Consider the following 14,747-nt stretch of genomic DNA (forward strand, 5'->3'; position numbering starts at 1 on the left):
AATGGGTCTAATCCAAGTACATGGACCCTAATTACTGATGGCTCCTCGAATGTAAAAGGAGCGGGTTTAGGCATTGTTCTAATCCCACCTTCGAGAGAAACTATAAGGCAGATAATAAAATGCCATCCCATTACTAACAATGAAGCAGAATATGAAGTTGTAATTGTAGGTCTGGAATTGGCACGAGAGCTCGGAATAATGCAGGTTATAATCAAGAGCGACTCGCAACTTGTAGTTTATCAAATACAGGGGACTTATATAGATAGAGAGGTAAGGATGCAGAAATATTTGGAAAAGGCACGAGACTTAATCAGACAATTCCAATCTTGGAAAATCGTGCAAATACCCAGGGAAGATAATACTGAAGCAGACGCGCTAGTTAATTTCGCATCCGCTGTAGAAGTAACAAATGAAGAAAATGCTTCTTTAGTACATTTGTTTCATTCGGCACTCGATCAAGATAAAAATGAGGTAAATTTCAATAACTTAACTTGGGATTGGAGAAATGAGATCGTTAATTTTTGCAGTACGGGATTCTACTTGAAGATAAGAAAAAGGCTTAGGCACTTCAACGAAAAGCTGCCCGTTATTGTTTGGATCAAGGCAACTTATATCGAAAGATGTTCGGTGTACCTTTAGCAAGGTGTCTTGGACCTTCTCAAACAAAGTATATGATAAGAGAAGTACATGAGGGACAATCTGGAAATCACGCAGGAGGAAGATCCTTGGTAAAAGCTCTAATTAGAGCATGATATTATTGGCCAAAAATGGAAGAAGATGCAGAAAGCTTTGTGGCCAAATGTGACAAATGCCAACGATATGGTAACAGTATACATCGCACAACAGAGTTATTATATCTGGTTATTGCACCATGGCCTTTTATAAAGTGGGGGATGGATATTGTGGGTTTGTTACACAAGCCAATGGAAAGGTACGATTTTTACTAATACTAACCGATTATTTTACCAAGTATGTAGAAGTTGGTGCCTTCAAACAGGTACGGGAAAAAGAACTCAGGGACTTCATTTGGTAAAATATCATATGTCGGTTTGGAGTACCAAAGGAAATCGTGTGTGACAATGGCACACAATTTATAGGTGCGAAAATCACAGAATTCTTTCAGAGTTGGCAGATTAAAAGGATAACTTCAACACCTTATCATCCTGTGGCTAATGGACAAGCTGAATCAACAAACAAGGTTATTATTAATAACTTGAAGAAAAGATTAGAGGAGTCAAAAGGTAAGTGGCCAGAAGTGTTACCAGGAGTCTTATGGGCTTACCGAACAACAGCAAAAACAGGTACGGGAGAGACTCCATTCTCACTTATGTATGGTGCTGAAGTCTTAATCCTAGTTGAAATAGGTGAACTAAGTACGAGATACACCCAAGCAACCGAAAAAGAAAATGAGGAAGAAATGCGAATAAATCTCGACTTACTTGAAGGAAGAAGAGAAACAACTCTAATAAGGATGGCAACACAGAAGCAGGTTATTGAGCGATATTACAATCGGAAAGCTCATCTTAGGTACTTAAAGATTAGGGACTTCGTATTTAAAAAAAATCAATCATCAAAAGCATCCAATACAGGAAAATTGAGTCCAAATTGGGAAGGACCTTATAGGATTCGAGGTATTGCTGGAAAGGGCACATATGAGTTAGAAACAATGGACGGCAAAGTACTCCCATCAAATTGGAATGTTGTTCATTTGAAGAAGTATTACTTCTGAAAGGGAAAACCCCCATCCAGATATCGTTTATACAAGGTTTAGATTTATTCTTTTTTAATTATACTAACCATTTTAGATTATAGGCACAAAGCTAGCCCACGCCAAATGATGATTTTAGACCTAAAAGACACGTGGGATGCAAAATCATCCCCGGTCTGGGTTGAACCTTTCTGATGGAAATAAAAAGGGTTAAGCAGTCATCATCTAAAATTATACCTCCGAGCCCCGTATGTATTTTCCTTTTCAGGAAATGAACCAAATAGAAGGAATGATCAAGTGCTCGAGACTTCATCTTTCAAATCTCTAACACTTTGGGGACTTTAGGTAGCAGGCAAAGAAGACAACAAGTCAAAGAAGAAAGAAGACTGAAAGACAATTCAAGCCTGGATTGACCCAAAAAATCAAAAGTCAAGAGCAATCAAAAGTAGAGCCAATCAAGAGCCATGAAAGCAAGTCTGAATCAAAAACCTTTTGTATTAAGCTTTCATAAAGTCTAAACTCACACACATAAATTATAACATCCTACGAGTACTAAGGTTAAAGGCAATGTTTAGTTATGGGTCGAAAAATATATTCTAGAAATGTGTGAAATCTGTTGTAAAAAAAACAATTATGAAAGAGTGTTACGACCCTGGTTTGCCCTCCGTGAACCATCGTGATGACACCTAATCTCTACGACTAGGTAAGCCTAACTTTACGAAAGAAAACCAAACTTGCGGACGTAAAACAATTTAAAAACAGAAATAAAGCAATAACAATGTGTAAATGTGTCGCTCGGCATACACCATGTTTAACTCTCAACACCAAACATAAATCCAAGACCCGAAAACCCATGAATCACAAGCTAAGAAAATAAATACTACATAGCTCTAACTCCTGAATTTCTAATAAAGAATAGAAAAATACATAAGGGCTAAATACTACAGGCAGGAATAGAAAAGGGACTCCTTGGTCTGCGGACGCGGTAGATGTACCTCAGAGTCTCTAAATAGTCGCCTCTCTCAACGATAGTAGGCCTGATCAGCGGTACCTGGATCTGCACATGGAAAAAACATGCGTAGATGGGGCATGAGTACACCACAGCGGTACTCAGTAAGTGTCAAGCCTAACCTCGATTGGGTAGTGACGAGGAAGGTCAGGGCCCTACTTAGATTAAATAAATATAGAGAATATGAGACATGACAGTATAAGATAAGCAGTACAGTTGAAAATCTACAGTAAGAATCTACGCAGGGTAATAAGGAGTACAATAACGGAAACAGAAATAATGGCAAACACCAGGAAGTACCACTCATAACAAGGATGATAACCGGGGATCTCTCAGTATCCCGAGGATCTCTTAGTACCCTCAATATATTCCAGGGATCTCTTAGTATCCCGAGGATCTCTCGGTATCCTCAATGTATGCTAGGGATCTCTTGGTATCCTCAATATATGCTAGGGATCTCTCGGTATCCCGAAGATCTCTCGGTATCCCGAAGATCTCTCGGTATCCTCAACGTATGCTAGGGATCTCTTGGTATCCTCAATATATTCTAGGGATCTCTTGGTATCCCGATGATCTCTTGGTATCCTCAATAATGCTAGGGATCTCTTGGTATCCCGATGATCTCTTGGTATCCTCAATATACGTGCCAGGAATCTCTTGGTATCCCGCACCTCGGTCCAGATCATAAATACGTACAGGGGATCTCCTGGGATGTCGTCCCGTAGTCCCAAATTAAAAACACATAGAAGCAACACAATAATACCCAATTAAATGCAAAATTTCGTACCAATTAACAGTTAATTTTACCCTAACATGCTTCACGTAATGCAGTTAAGGCAGTTTAAGCAGATAGGCAATTAAATCAACTAAACATGATTTTCTAAACTATAACAGGCTAAATTCGCAAGTAGAATAAAGCAGGAAAAAGGAACTCAATTGAAATACTTAAAAGTAAAACTGAATTTTCAACAATTAACTTGAGTAAGCACTCGTCACCTCACGTACAAGGCATCTCAATTACCAAATATATCATATCCTAAGGGGAAGGTCCCCCACACAAGGTTAGACAAGCCACTTACCTCGAACCGGCTCCAAAATCAACTCGAAACCACACGTTTGCCACGAGTATCCGACTCCAAATGGCCCAAATCTATTCAATTCAATTACATATCGTAAATAACATCTCAAGCAACTAATTCTACGATTTAATTCAAAGGTAAGACGCGAAATTAGGTAAAATAACCAAAATTCCCCTCAGGCCAACATCTCGGAATCAAGTAAAATTAACATTTTCAGAAACCTCGTACTCTCACGAGTCTAACCATATAAAAATCTCTCAAATCGGATGTCAACAACCCATTCAAAACTCAATAATTCGGCCTAAGAAGTTTCTTCCAATTTTCCCAATTTTTAATCCCCAATACGAATTTAGATGATGAAATTAACTATATATTGATGGAATATAACTAGAAAGGGGTAAAGAATCGTTACCCAATGATCTTCTCTTCAAATCCCTCTCAAAGTCGCCCTCTCCCGAGCTCCAATTTGATTTTTCTAGCTTTTGAAACTAAACCCTTGAAGTTCATATTTCAGCCCAGTGATTTCTGCATCTGCGGTCAAGGGACCGCATCTGCGGTCCCGCTTCTGTGGAACATTGGTCGCATATGGGATTTTCATTAAATGGCATAGGAGTCGCATCTGCGATACTACTTTCGCAGATGCGAAACCGCATCTGCGGTGGAACTTCCGGATCTGCGGACACTAAAGGGACACCCAAATTCCGCTTCTGCAGTCTCCAAAGCTGCATATGTGATCCTTAAACCGCAGATGCGAAAATACCAGAAGCAGCAAAAAAAATCTGCAACTCTTCAACTTAAATATTCTTCCGTCAACCATCCGAAATCACCCCGAGGCCTCCGGGACCTCAACCAAAAGCACAAATATCACCTAATACCTTATTCAAACTTGTACCAATCCTTAAAACACCTAAAACAACATCGAAACTCGAATTAATCAAGGATTTAAGCCTAAGAACTCCAATTTTTCCTCAAAATACGCTTTCGATCAAAAACCTAACCAAACTACGTCCGAATGACCTGAATTTTACACACACATCTCAAATGACATGACGGATCTACTGCAACTTTCTGAATTGCATTCCGACCCTCGGATCAAAATCTCACCATCGGACCGAAAATTTCAAAAATTAAACTTCGGCATTTCAAGCCTAAATTAGCTACGGACCTCCAAAACACAATCCGAACACGCTCCTAACCCCAAAATCACCTAACGGAGCTAACAGAACTATCAGATTTCCATTTTAAGACCGTCTTCATACTGTTCTGACTACGGTCAACTTTTCAACACTTAAGCTCTTATTTAGGAGCTAAGTGTCCCAAAACTCTTCGAAACTCAAAACCGAACATCTCGGCGAATCAAATTAGCAAAATTAAACTTGGGGAAGTAGTTAATAGTGGATCAGGGCATTAATTCTTAAGACAACCGGCCGGGTCATCACAAAGAGTTTGTAGATGTTTTACAAAAAGTTACTTGAATACATGTAAAGTGTTATATAATTTGAAAGTTCAAAATACAAAACTTCCTCAAATTATTCACAAAATTTCTTTAAAATATGTATCTTCCTACTTCTTTCATATGTATACACCAATATGAAGTTCAAACGTCTTCTTCATTAGTGTCATTTAATAAAGGGCCCACTTTGATAAAAAAAAATTGTGTCTATTCAAAAATCACGAAATACTAAAGCTTTTTTAAATGCAAATTTAAGAGTAGAACAAAAACTCAATGAAATATATATATATTAAACTTGGCCAAAACTAAGTATGAACTTAGTTAAAACCAAGGTACTTTAATAATAAACCCCAAAACATACCAGGGGTAAAAACTTGCCAATTGTTCAAAAAAGAAAAGAAAAAAAGAGAAACAAACTTCCCAACTAAAAGTTCAAAGAACACTATGGGGCAGGATCTAAAGCAGTACTATCAGCAGCAAGAGAGGCGGAATTCAATGAAGCATCATCAATAATGGGAGAAGACACAACTTGAGTAGAAGAGGTTTGAACATCAACTTCACCAGGAGTAAGTTCATCACCTTCGGGAACGCCGACCTCAGGTGAGGAAAGGTTCTGACATTGCTGAGTTTTTCAATAGTTTCCTTAGCTTTTGCAATCTCAGCAGTCAAGTCAAAGCCTTCCTGGCTAGCCTTCATCAAAGTCTTAAGACGCATATTCAAAAAAGCCCAACTTACATCAAGAGTTACTTTATCTTCAAGAGCCTCGTAATCTTTTTCCCATTGCTCAATTTCAGCCTCCAACTCTTTTCTTTCAGCCAAAGAAGCATCATAAGAAGCCTTCAAAGGGGTGAATGATCTCTCCAAGAACTGGATCCTATCTGATGATGCACGAAGGTCTTCCTAAGCCTGAGTGAGTATTTGAACAAGCTCCCTGGTGTAAAAATCCTTCTGATTAAGCAAGTCTTTCAAACCCCTAATTTCTTCAGTAGCTTTAAAAAGTTGCTCCGCAAATGAAGACTCAAGAATATCTTTGTCTTTACCCACTTGACTGGAAGAGGCTTTTTTAATTGCCAGTTCTGATGCCATCACTTGTACTTGTTGCTCCAAAGCACACTTCTCCTCATCCAAAACTTCTTTTTCCAACTGAAGACTCTCGTACTGCTCTCTCCAATTATCTGCTTCCATACGATAATCATTGACTAGCTACTTGGTATTGACAATTCTCTTCATAAGCTTCGTGCCTATCAAATTGATCTACACAAGAAAGAAAAGAAGTGATTATCGAACAAAGGTAAAAATCACGAGGGAAGTAAAAAAAAGTTAAAGCTTGTACCTTCAAATATGAATGAACAATATCATTCATCTATGTTAAAGAACTGTGGCTTTCTAACTTGGGCTTCTCAATTGGGCCAATTAAAGGTTTTAGCCATACATCAGCTTGACCATACTTTTTCAAAAGATTACCATCCTCTGGGACTTCAATGGTAACTTTTTCATCCTATTTCTACTGGAAGAACCAACTTTGACACGAGAAGTGGTAGCAGTAGGGACAGTTGAGGAAGTGAAAACAGCCACGACAGTGTTGTCAAAGGCGAAAAATGCAAAAAAACGACAAGGGTCATTGGGGCTTAAAGCGCAAAACGCATCAAAGCGTGAGTTTTAGTGCAAAAAAGCGCAATATAACAAATAGTAAAAAATATATTTACATATCACGTAATAAAAACATAAGTGACAAATATATTTAAAATTAGAGCAATGTAATATTATTTTTATCAATGTAGCAAAATTATGGTGAAAAATATGATAAACTATCAACTAAACAAAATCAACTATTTTACTTCTAAAGTTTAATCACTAGCATTATCATATGCATCTATATTGTCATCTTCTTCTTCAATAGGATTACTCTCATTGGTATCACTAGAATTATAGCCTTCAATATCTTCTTCCTCTGATTCCTCAAACTCAACATCATCTATATCTATATTAATACGTCGAACTTGAGAGCTTGAAGAATCGGTTGCCAAAGTTTTTGATGGTCTCCTTTGTCTCATTAAGTATGAGTATGTTTGTGCATCTTCACTTCCTGATGCTCTAGCCACATCGCCCCAAATTAAGTCATCATCTCCCCAAACACCAATTCATTTTCCGCTTCAAAATTTACACCCATTTCTCCAACCAACCACTCATTACTATGATCAATATGATCCATTGAGATTGGATCAATGATATTCTGCAAGTCAAAGCGAGTTCTTAGAGCACGATTATACTTGACATACACTACATCATTCAATCTTTTATGCTCTAATCTATACCTCTTCTTGCTATGGATCTGCACATGAATTATGTTATGTTATTGTTAGTAAAATTGTAAGTTTGTATTAATTAACCAAATAAATTAAAATAGCGAATAGTTATATGTAACTAATGTCTAATAAAAACTCACATGTTCAAACACACTCCAATTACGCTTGCAACCAGCTAAACTAGCGGTTAAGCTCAAGATTCTAATGGCTAATTTTTGGAGATGAGGGGTTGAATTTCCATATAGATTCCACCATTCAGTTGAAAAAGATATAACTTAGTGGTAAGTAAATATTGAACATGAAGCTTTGAAGTGTTAATTGTAAACATTGAATTTTAATATACCTGGAGATCTCATTGCTCTTGATCTTTTTGCCATGGGAAGTCCATATTATCCCTCAGCTCTTGTATATAATGGTAACTCAGATACAATCTTATCTTGAACTTCAATACTTGGAACCAATTTCTGAATACAAGCATATAGTCCATTTGTTACTTCTCTAAATTCTCAATGGCTAGATCTTGATAGAAATACTCGGGATTCAAATAATGTCCAGTGACATGTAATGGTTGATGCAATTGGCATTCCCATCTTTGATCAATGATCTCAAAAATATCTTTGTACCTCGTAGACTTCCCTTCAAATGATTTTGCGATGGCTTCTTTAGCTCTATCCATAGCTTCATAAATATATTACATAGCAGGGTTTTTCTCATTGTCAACTAATCGTAAGACTTTAAAAAGAGGTCCCATTATCTTCAGTATATAAACAACTTGATTCCAAAATACATGCATCAATATAGTATGAGTTGTAACTTTTCCCTGTGGTTTTTTTTACCATTTATTATTCACCCAATGCTCAGATGTAATCATGGTTCACAAATTAGTCTTTTGATTATACAACCTCTGCAAAGTTAGAAAACTCGTAGCAAATCGAGTAATTCCACATTTCACCAATTCTCTTTTCTTTGTGAGGTCTCTCGTCATATTAATGACTCCTGTATGACCATAGATGAAACCAACAATTGCAATTGCTCTTTTGAAGGTTCTCGTAATAGTTGGAAGCTTGCCTATGTCTTCTAAAATAAGATCTATACAATGAGCAACACAAGGCATCCAATATATGTGTTTTCTCTTTATTTGTAGGAGCTGGCCTAAAATAAAAAAAATACTTAAATATATTATATACTATAATATATGAGAGATCAAAGCTTGAGCATTCTTAAAGTAAATACTTACTGGCCAATATAAAGTTGTTGCCATTATCACTTACAACTTGAACTACGTTTTGCTCTCCAACACGCTCCACATATCTATCAAGTAGCTCACATAGTTTCTCTACAGTTTTGACAAATGAAGATGTATCAATGGACTCCATAAACACGGTACCATATGGAGAATTCACCAAAAAGTTTATTAATGTTCTTTGCTTCCTATCTTTCCTTCCATCTACCATAATGGAACATCCATGCTTTACCCATTCTTTTCTATGTCGATTTAAAAGTTTATTAGTAAACTCTACCTCCTTATTTAGTAATGGAATCCTTAATTCATGATAACTGGGAGGCTTCAAATTTGGTCCATGCCTTCCAATAGCATCAACTGCCTCCTTAAAACTTTTCAGACGAGCAACATTGAATGGTATGCCAACATCGTAAAAGAAGCGAGCAACTCTTTGAATACCCATTGCTCTTGCTTCTTTGTCATATGAATCTTTGATACCCGTCTGCCTAAGTTGCCTTTGACTTTGCAAATATACATCCATAAGGCATTTTCCTTTACCTTTAGTTAATTTCTTATTAAGGCCACCAGGAAAGCTTCCCCCACCACCTTTTCTTTTAGGAATGATTTCCTGAATTTCATCCTCTTTCACCAATATCTTGATGATCAAACTCATCATGTTCAGGATACTCTCTACCATAAATATCTTTCCTTACTTTCTTTTCCTCCATGTAAGCTTGCAATTCTTCTCGAACTTCATGAGGACATTTGGTACACTTTGTTGTATTTCTGAAATTCCCAACTAGATATTGTTTTGCCCGATTTATTTCGCCTGTAGTTGTTTTCCCCCAAAAAAATTACAAGTAACTCTTGTGGTATCATTAGGATCGATCAAGTGATTATATTTCCAATCGGAATCCTTTTGATTACCACGAGATAAATCCTCTGCCATTTTATTTCTAATATAAATCAAAGATATAAAGTTAAGTTAATTGTTATAGCATAATCGGCTTTGGAAATATGCTAATTAAATTTTCTACGTAATTATATTTTCTATGGAAATATGCTAATTACATTTGTAGACATGTGATTTTTGACCCTCCCCAAGATTTTTTACATTTTAGCGTAAAATATTTAGTTTATGCCTAATATAGTTATTTCAACTAATTTTGAATCCTTTTGCTTTATTTTATCACAAAAAATGAAAATTACAAAAAATATTTTAGTTTACATATCTTCGTGAATTTAAATAAAAAAATATACAAAAATAGTACCTTATTTTTATTTTTATATAATCTTGAAAACACAAAAAATAATTTTATATTTTATAGTTTAGTTCAATTAATTAAAATTAATTTTATATTTTTATATTATAATTGTACATAATTTTAGAAGGAGGAATTAGTTTTAGATCGGTTTATCCCGTCTTTATAAATCTTGTAGTCCATTTTCTTAGTCTTTGGCTCAATTCCCTAGCCCATAAACTCTAGGCCCATACCCCTAACCTAATCTCTACCCCTATATAATAGTATAACACCTAAAATAAAGGTAGACCCCAAAAAAATATATCAGCAGCTACACCATAAAGAAAAGCCATCTCCATTTTTGGCAAAGGGGATAGACGATTCTCAGATTTAGTACTAAAAATATCCCTAAGGTTCAATTGAACAAAGAAAGATCGATAGCAACATTGTGTGCGTAAGAGAGAGAGAGATCGACTATATTGACATCTTTACATATTTCTCTCGTTCTCGTTTTCGACCTCGCGTTAGCCAAGGGTCTTTGGGAAGCTTTGCTCAATTGGCTTCGAAGTGCTTAAGTCCAAAATCGGAATTTGGAAACAGCAAAAACCCACCATCCTTTTCTTCTTTGTTGTAAGCTCTGAGAAGTTTCAAGTCCAATTTGTTACTCTCACTTTCGGTCCTTTCCGAGATAGACAAACGCAGTCATTTCTCCATCACTCGTTCAGCGTAGTCCAGACCCGTCCAACTATGGGTATCGATTTGAAAGCCGTGGAGGGTGTTTGATTTTGTGGAATTGCTATTCGAGTTTTCCGGTCGTATTTTGCCGTCGTCGCTTATTTTAACTGATGTAATTCACCAAAGATTTAATTGAAAGTTTTGACAGGTTCATCTTTTTACTCCTATTTATTTCATTAACGGAAGGTGTTTGTGAGCTAGTTTATATACTAGTCTGTGATGCAATTTTCTCGTGAATTTTACTGATTTTCCATTTGTTTGGCGTATTTGACTGAACTAGTCTAGTTGTGAAATTGGGAAAATTTGACAAGTACCTAATTTTCTTTGACATGCTCTGTTTCGACACTTTGCTCTGAAGAAAGAAATAAAATTATTAACATCACTAATGGAGAGTGCAAATACTGGACATGGCTTATAAATTTGTTTAAGGATTTGCTTAACCACAATAAATCAATTTTTTCAGAAGAGAATGTATAGTTAATAGCTTATGGACTATATTTTCTAAGACTAAACATAATTATAGCATTTAGTGTATTACTTGTCTGTGTAAATGAGATACCATAGTTAATAGATTTAATTTCCATATGTACGGTTGGCTTGTTTATAGGAAGTTGTTTTCGTTTTGTTTTTGCTTATTCTTGTTTGCTAAGGCTGATGCTATTTCGGTTGAAATTGGTCGACGAGAGATGTATCCAATCGCGATGTGCCTCTTCATTAGTTTGTTTTAGGTGCGATTAATAATAAATTGTCATAGCTACGGGTATGGTTCCTGTGACGTGGTCATGACACTTAATTTCTAAAAACCCAGGGTACATTTATGTGACTCAGCTATAATTTAATTTTGTTAATAAAATAAACCATCGTGATTATGGGTACGGTTCTAGTGACATAGTTACGATGCCTAATTTTCAAATTCAGGTGTGCATTTATGTGACCCAAATCCAAATCTCAACAACGTTAGATAAAATATGTCGTGGATCACGGGTGCATTTATGTGACGTGGTTCAAGACGTGTTTTAGATGACGTCAATTTTTCCTTAAAAATAATTAAAAGTGGTTATAAAGTTTGAAATTGAACCATAGGCTAAAACATGTATTAAAATCAAGTAAGTAGGCCAATAATAACAGTTGAGCGACCGTGCTAGAACCATGGAACTCGGGAATGCCTAACACCTTCTTCCGGATTAACAGAATTCCTTACTCGGATTTTTGGTTCGCGGATTGTAATACAGAGTCAATCTTTCCTCGATTCGGGATTTTAAACCGGTGACTTGGGACACCATAAATTATCCCAAGTGGCGACTCTGAATTTTTAATAAATAATTCCGTTTCGATTGTCACTTTAAGTTGAAAAAAACTCACTTATACACCTTCTGGGGGTGTAGGTAAAAAAGGAGGTGTGACAATATTTTCTATAGTAAATAATTGTTTCAATCTATTCTGTAAATTGTAATTATATTTTCTATAGTAAACAATTGTTTCAATCTATTCTGTGAATTGTAATTTATAATTTGTACTTTGTAATTTTGTTTTAAAAATGTATGTTGCCTTAAAATGTTTTTTAATGTACAATTCTTATATCCCTAAAGCAAAGCAAAGAGAAAAGAAACTTTAATGTAAATCAAGATAATAAGTCCGACCGATCGTTTCATGAGTTACCGTTCCGTTTCACCCATTTCTGCTTCTGTATATCTTGTTCAGCTGTATTTCATCGCATCATGTTGGTTAGTTTGGGTTTGGTGTGGTTTAGTAGATAAATGATACACTAAGTCTCTTAAGTTAGCCTTTTTGTTGGAAAAGTAAACCGGAAGTTAACTTGTGAGTAAACGATCTCGGAATTTGGTTTTTATGATTCGAATAACTTCGGGAGGTGATTTGGGACTTAGGAGCGTGATCGGAATGGGTTTTGGAGGTCCGGGGTAGATTTAGGCTTGAATTGGCGAAATTGGAATTTTGGCGTTTTCAGTTGGTAGTGGAGATTTTGATATAAGGGTCAGAATGGAATTCCGGAAATTAGAGTAGGCCCGTGATGTCATTTGTGACGTGTGTGCAAAATTTCAGGTCATTCGGACGAGGTTTGATAGACTTTTTGATCGAAAGCAGAATTTAGAAGTTTTGGAATTCATAGGCTTGAATCCGAGGGTGATTTGGTGTTCCGGCGTTGTTTTGAGTGTTCCAAGGGTTGGAACAAGTTTTTATAGTGTTGTGCGACTTGTTGGCATGTTTGGTTGAGGTTTTGAGGGCCTCGGGATGGATTTGGATGGTTGATAGAGAGTTTGGATTTTTGGAGTAGCTGTAGAATTCTCTGCTCCTGTTGTTTCCGCACCTGCAGATTAGGGACCGCAGGTGCGACAACGCAGAAGCGTAGTAAGGGCCGCAGATGCGACCAAGAGTGTGAAGGGTAGGAGCCGCAGAAGCAGAGAGCTGAGTGCACCTGCGATGGCGCATGTGTGGGTATTTGACCGCAAATGCGGTTTTGGGCGGATAAGTGACTTCCGCAGGTGCGACCCGTTGGACCGCAGGTGCGTGTTTGAGACCGCAGGTGCGGAATCCCTAGGCCAGAGCCTTTATAAGGTTTCCTTCGCGATTTTCAGCTTTGTTTCACCATTTTTAAGTTGGATTGGGAGCTTTTTAGGAGATTTTGAAGAGGGAATTCAACGGAACTTCGTGGAGGTAAGATTCTTGGAAATAAAACTCGTTTCTATGGTGTTATTCACTGATTAGACATGGAATCTACGGAAATTAGTGGTTTAAAAATTAGGGGTTTAGTGTTTGAAATTGGAGACTTTGATTTAGGGATTTGAGGGGTCGTTTGTGGTCATATTTTGATGTATTTGGTATGTATGAACTCGTGAGAGTGTAAGGATTCTAGTTTAGTATTTTTAGTAGAATTCGAGACGTGGGCCCGGGGGTCAGATTTGGTTAATTTCGGGATTTTTTTTATGTAGATTAGTTATTTTCGAGTTGGCTTTGTTCGCTTAGCATATTTTGACGATATGAATATGTTTTTGGTTAGATTTGGAGCATTCAGAGGCCGAGTCAATAGGCAAAGGCATCGCGGGCTAGAGTTTGGACCGGATTAAGGTAAGTAATGATTGTAAATGTTGTCCTGAGGGTATAAAACCCCGGATTTCACATCGTTGAGCTGCTTTAAGGTGACACACATGCTAGATGACGAGGGTGAGATCGTGCACCATTGGGGATTGTGACATAGTCCGTCCCGTACGACTGTTAAGTAACTGTTTGATATCATTGTGTTTTGGAAAGTATTATGATGTTTTGGGTTGAATGTCATATTTGGGCATCGTGCCAACTGTTTTGGACCCTTATGGGCTTTTTACTGCTATTCCTCACTGTCTCGACTTAATATCTATACTCAGTCATGTTGTATTCTACTATTTTCATAACTCAGTCGTATTTACTTCGTTTTGATATTTTTAAATGATATTTTGAGCTGAGCATCTGTTTTATTGTGGCCCGAGTGGCTTGAGAGATTTCTGACTGAGTGAGGCCAAATGCCTGTATTTTGAGGATATCATGGGATCGGGTTGCGTATCGCAGCATGTGTATTGATTTATGATATATGAGAGGCCGATGGCCTGATTTGTTATGCCACGAGATGGCTTATGATAGCACTTGGGTTGTAGGAGCCCCTCCGGAATCTGAACATCCCTAGTGAGCGTGGGTACCCAGTGTGAGATGTGATATTGCCCGAGGGACTGTTGTTGTTTCATGTTGTTGCCCGAGGGGTTGATTACGAGTGACTGTAAGGTAGCCCGAGGGGTTGGTTTTGTGAGTATTTTGCCCGAGGGACGGTTATGGTACATGTTTTGCCCGAGGGGCTGTTTACATTTTTATCCTTTTACTCACTGTTTTCATCACTCGTTTAAAACTCTTGAAAGATGTTTTAAAAGGTTTCACTGAACCGAGTTGTTTTACGAGTTTTATTGCTTGACTGCATTGTTTAGGACTTATACTGTTTTGCTGTAGCGTT

This window comes from Nicotiana tabacum, chromosome 3, assembly GCF_000715075.1.
Source record: "Nicotiana tabacum cultivar K326 chromosome 3, ASM71507v2, whole genome shotgun sequence".
In the NCBI taxonomy this organism is placed as follows: domain Eukaryota; kingdom Viridiplantae; phylum Streptophyta; class Magnoliopsida; order Solanales; family Solanaceae; genus Nicotiana; species Nicotiana tabacum.